The following is a 6,000-nucleotide window of genomic DNA, read 5'->3' on the forward strand; positions in this document are numbered from 1 at the left end:
CACAGAAAGGCTACTTGATCATGATGAGTGCATAAGTGTGTGGGTATGTGGTGGTGGTGGCAGTGGTGGTGGTGATAGTGATGTTGGTGGTGGTGGGTACTTCTACTCCTATATTGCATGATAGAAATATATTACAGAAAATCTGCAGGCTTTTGAACATTTTGTAAGGACTAACTAGATGGCTAGACAGAAATAATTTTGTCTAATAAACAGCAATTTGGAATCTCATGAAATACTATGGTTATTGCTCACAGCTAGTTCTTAGTCATGCTCTTAACCTCTTAGTATTTGCATCCCTGAATCTTGGCAGCAAACTATCTGTTATCAAGGGGATAACTTATGTATGTTAAATAAAAATTCAAGTTAAGATTAAGCATAAATGTTAATCAGCTCGAAATGAAGAGCAGCAGCTTTTTAATAACACATGGAGACTTCCTAGAAACATTGGGACAAGTGCATAGGATGTGTTGGAAATGTCTGAGTGTTGAAATTGTTAGCTCAGCTCCATTGAGCCTCTTTTAGTTCATGACAATACAAGTATAATCCTATGCAAAAACAAAAGTTACTGATCTGACAGATGAGAAACTTTTTCAATCGTGTGCTGTAAATTTCAAAAATGTGATGCCAAATCCCTTTTATTGAAAGAGAATTGATGAAAGATAAAAGCAAAACAAAACAAAACAAAACAAAATAAAAACAAAGACAAACCAACCACCCCTCCCTACAACCAACCAACCAGACAAAAAATTCTTGAGGGTGCCCAGAGACTCCTTAAGTCTTTATCTCAAGTAATTTTCCCTTTCTGCCAATTCATTTAAAGTTGGGACCTTAATTGCTTGCAATGTATTCATTTTACAAGTACTAATTTTTTTTTAAAAAACAATGATGACTTGTTCATCAAAAGGGAGGCCAACCCCATGTTTAATTGTCTAAGGGTCTCTACTTATTCTCCTTTTATGTTCCTTCTCCCTTTATTTCTACAAGGTCCTCTCTCTGGTAAATCTTTTATAAAATTTTAAATATTTTTCCTCCCCTCCAAATAATTCTACTCACTTCTTGAACTTACAGGAAGGAGTGGTGGGGCACCAAAAAGGGAAAAACCATGATGCAACAAGCACAGAGTGGAATAGAGCGAATGAGTAGAGTACAAGATTTTGATGCAGTGCAAACTATGTTTAAACAAACACTCTACTAACCTATGAAGAATTCTGAGAGGCAAAAAAGGAATTGCAATTTGAGGGAGTTTTAAGACCAGGACTGTAACATGGATAAATGTACTTTCGATGTCTGTATTTTATTTAACTGAATCAAAAGGCTTCTTCTATTGGCTTTTGTAGGCATGAGGATATGCCACTACTTGCAATGAAGCTGTCAGACTTTAATAGTAGTTGTATTTCCTCACTGAGGACCAGCAAATTGGCACTCTGCCTTGTGAACCAGTCTCTTTTGTAGGACTGAGTAGTATGAATAGATCTCTCAGGTGGTTGCTCATGCTAGGAAGGCTTTTCTCAGCACTCCTTAAATTATACTACATAGATGTTCTCATGGCCAGAAACCAGATGACACTGAGGTAAGGGGTAAAAGTAGCTATAAGGTGTTTGTATTTTAGAAAGGGATATATGATATATATATATAAGTATAAGTTATGTATGAAATTTATACTGTATGTAGTTATTTATAGGAAAAGGGATATGCATTATGACTAGCTTTGTTATTATATAAATGTCTTTAGGTTACAGTAGTGGAGTACTTGTATTATATTCTGAACATAGTGTAGAAATATTATTTTGATAACTAGCTTTTGATTAGAAGAATCAGCAGGTTTAATGGAGTTAGGCTAATAAAATCAAGTACAGAGATCTTAAATGCTATTTTACTCTTCTCAGAATTCACTTTTAAGCATGCATGGCAGGCACTGCTAGTGGCAAACCTGGAACATATTAACAGGCCCTTTTCCTATAGCTGTGGTATATAGAAAGTGAGAAACAGCTAGCCCTACACTCTCCCATAATTATTCAGTTGTGTGATGATTTTTTGTTTCTGAATTGAATGCACTTTGAATACAACCCTTTGGATGATTTGAGTTGTGAAGTTGCTTTCACACATGTCATTGTAACAAATTTAGAAAAATACTCCTATCATTATTTTACAGCATTTGATACACAAAGATACAAAAAAATATTGATATTCTGTAACTTGTCAGAAAGAACACAGCTAGTTAAAAGCCAAAGTCAAAGATAGGATGAGCTCCTAGTTCTCTGGCCTAGATTCCTTCTTATTGAGATCTGCCATGGGACAGTTCAGAGTAGCTGCTGTAAGGGTGCAAAGAACTTATCAATTCAAGCTGGAAGACATCTTGAGTAAGACGTTCCCAATGCTTGATTATATTAGAGTCATTATGTTATGCTCATTTCTGTGTTCATAGTACACATGAGACACCATTCTAGTACTGCTGGGTAGGTCAGGGGAGCTAGTAAAATAATCCATTTGAGGGGCGGGAGAGAGGGTATATTTTAGGGTTGGAGGGAGGACAGGGAAATATGTAATTTTATTATAATTTTAAGTAAATAGATAAAGATAGATAGATAGATAGTTGGATAGATAGATAGATAGATAGATAGATAGATAGATAGATAGATAACCTGGTACCTTCACTCAAGACTCTTGGCTTTTAGGAAGAATAGTAATTATCTTTTTATGGGTCACATTCCTATGGAGTCTCTTCTTTCTTTTGCCTGAAGATGTAGGCACTGATAGTATCAGCCCTTAATTTGTTCACTGAAAATATATTTTGCATTTCTGTTTGTTTTTTGAGACAGGATTTCTCTGTATAGCCCTGGCTGTCCTGGAACTCACCTTGTAGATCAGGCTGACCTTGAACTCAGAGATCTTCCTACCTCTGATTAAAGGCATGAACCACCAACACCAGTATTTTGAGTTTTCATTACCCTTTGTTATCACATTCTGTATACTTAATATTGGTCTCCATCTCTTACCTGTCATTGATTTCTAGTCACCATCAGACATTTCTTCTTGGATTCTGGCCTTCACCTCAAACTCAAGAACTCATCATGTCTTTCATTCCTACATTTATCCCAGGTTACTTGTTGCTACCAGTAGCTTTAATACCATTGTCTGTATTCTACAAGATTACTATCTTTGAGTAACTTCTCCGTTATTCTAACAATGCTTGTAATCTAATTGCTCCTTAACTTCCATTTTGTCTTTCTCTTACTGTTTCTTGAGTTCTTCTTCATCCCATGTCCACTATCACCAACGTAACTGAACTTTTATTCAAATTTTCTTTCTGTTATTTTTCAACCCAATCTGTTCACTACTGTTCACAAAGTAGCCAGATTAGGCTTCTTTGTGCACCCTGCAGGTGTAAAGTGCACTCCCTGTTGCTATTTCTGGTACTAGAATGGAACTCAAATACTGCAGTATGTTGACCATTTACAATAGGTAAACTTGCTCAGCATAATCCCAAATTTTGCCTCCTTTCTGGCGCCGTCTTTACTACTTCTGGCTTTATTTAACAATCAAAAATGACACTAGTTTGTCTTGTTACATTCTTTATGTTTTATAGTGACAGCAGCACTGTAATTTCCTCTATGCATAGGGACTATGTCTTACCCACTTTGGAAGTAAGACTTTGCTTGTATTAAGCTTAAACAATATTTGCTTTGCTGGATTATAATAACTTTGAAATATTTTAATAGGAACATGAGGAATAGTAAAATAGACAAAAGTAATAGCTTGGGATATAGCTCAGTGGTAGAGTGGTTGCTAAGAATGCTCAGAAGCCTGTGTTCAATGCCCTCACCCCCAAAGTAAATATGGAAGCTGAAAGAGAAAGAGAGAGAGAGAGAGAGAGAGAGAGAGAGAGAGAGAGAGAGAGAGAGAGAGAGCAATTGAGAAAGTATTATATGGTATCAAGGCCCCAAATTTTGTCGTATCCTTTGAGGTTCCTCTCTTTAGGATTTCTCATTATCAGCTCATGGTACACCAAAGGCCAATTTATAATTTCCTGGGCTATAGAAGATTCATTCTTCTCAGATAGAGTTTATAAATGCATCAGAAGTTTGATTCAAGTTAGAAGGGGGCAAGTAATGGGAAGTGAAAAGGATAACAGTAAATCAGGAAGATTCTGGCAGGACTGGCTCAGCTTTGCTCCAATCTGTAACATTTTCCATTTTGATTGATTGGATCATTGTCTAGATTATTTTTGTAGGACTCGAATGACCAGCATAATTAGGATTTTCAGAGAACAAGGAGCAACATTATTAAAAGAGATAGATGTAAACATAATATTTTTTGATTATGGTTATTTGCTATGTAGACACAGGTAGATTTTAGTCACAATTGGGGCACTAATTGTAAATAATGACAGGAAACAATTTTTCAGTGACTTAAACTTGATGCCACAGATATGATAAATTTCAAATTGTGTAGATACAAATTTCATCTAAAATATATTCTGGTCATGGTACTTTATAAAACTTTATAAAATGTTTGCTATCATTCTTAAAGCATTATACAGACCGGTCCAAGTTAGTTGCCCTTTAAATATATGGTAGCTTGATTTCCTTGATTTCAAAACAATTGCAGACACAGGGATTTAGAACTACTGGATTTAAAGAGGTAGTGCCTGCCAGTCTATTTGCATATCATTAAAGATAGCTAAGAAGAAAGGAAAAAAAAGTTCTTGTTCCAGGCGGTTGATTAAATTGTATGATTTCTTAGTCTAATGTTAATCTAGTGAGTTTAATACTAAGTTACAAAGTAGGTCATAGGTATTTCTACTAGTTATCTGTAGTTGCTGGGGCTTTCTTTTAGGAGTCTTTAGTCAAATTGCCAGTTTCTAGCAGAATGGTGTGTTGCAAGGAAATTCGTTAACCTATTTGAGTCACTTTTCTCTGTTACCTAAGAGAAGGGGCTGGGGAGGGTAGAATGAGAACTATGAGGGGAATGAGGATGTGGGAGGAAAGGACCATCCTGTCTCAATTATAGGATGCTGAGAAGTTTAAAAGTGTGAAACTGTGAGCAGGGTGTAAAGTGAATTAAGTAAGAAGAAAAGAAAGTGTGAAAGTGCCTTGTGAAAATTCTAGGTCAGCCTACAATTGTTTGGTTTACCTGCAGCAGCTGCTGAACACATTCTTTCCACATTTAAAGGCATTTACCACTGCATCCCAGAAGCTCCCAGAAGCTCCACAGTAGCCTTAAAAGGGGAGCTTAAGGTCTGTTTCACACTTCTGGCTGAGTTGTGCTGGAGGCTTGAGGAGTGCCACCTCAACAGTTTGTCATTTGGAGCCTGCAACAGAGGCAGTGAGCTACACTTGCTGACAGGCTGATTAGATGATCAGATCTCTGGCCAAGAACCAAAGCCCAAAGAATTCAGATGTTCAGATTAGCAACTTAATTCAAGGCAGATAAGGCAGACCAGTTATCTCCAATCTCCGAGGCATTTGGTAAAATCTGCCATCAGTTCAACTTTACTCCACCCACCGTATTCTTGTATTCTTACCTGCTGATTCCAACCTCCACAGTTTAAGGTCCTTTTGAAATTGCTCCCTGAAGCAAGATCCAAATCTTCAGAAATTCCAATCTGCTAGTCCCCTGGTGAGCTAACCCAGGATGGTGAGCTGCAGAAAAAAATCTGGACACTCTGGATGGTCCTCTCCATTCACAGGGCTCCTGCTCTTTAGGAAAGTTTCTTTTCCAGAGGAGAGAGGTCAGGGCATAGCGCGTTTGCTAGCCAATATACCCCGATTCTTCTTCCTCTTTCTTAGTACTTCTCAAGCTGCTTCAACCCCACCAGAATTTAGCTTCCCTAGTTCAAAGTGGGGGAAGGGAAAGAACAGAGAGGGAAGAAGAATAGAAACCAGAGACTTGCAGGTTATCTGCACAAATGAGTGTTTATCTCTGGCTACTGCAATAGAATCCTCAGGAAGTCATGCAGCTGCTCTGAGGTGGGAAGTAAGGAGGAGTGTCTGCTGTTCA

General features: G+C 37.4%; 1 protein-coding gene across 1 annotated transcript in view; it reads right to left on the reverse strand.

Annotated features, from left to right (window-relative positions):
* Positions 1-6,000, reverse strand: part of Cysltr1 (cysteinyl leukotriene receptor 1) — a 28,969-nt gene extending 22,969 nt beyond the window's left edge. Inside the window, exon 1 of the mRNA XM_034485494.2 lies at positions 5,525-6,000. The gene's annotated coding sequence lies outside the window, so the exon portion shown is untranslated. The remainder of the gene's footprint in view (positions 1-5,524) is intronic.

The sequence above is a fragment of the Arvicanthis niloticus genome, chromosome X, assembly GCF_011762505.2.
Source record: "Arvicanthis niloticus isolate mArvNil1 chromosome X, mArvNil1.pat.X, whole genome shotgun sequence".
Classification (NCBI taxonomy): domain Eukaryota; kingdom Metazoa; phylum Chordata; class Mammalia; order Rodentia; family Muridae; genus Arvicanthis; species Arvicanthis niloticus.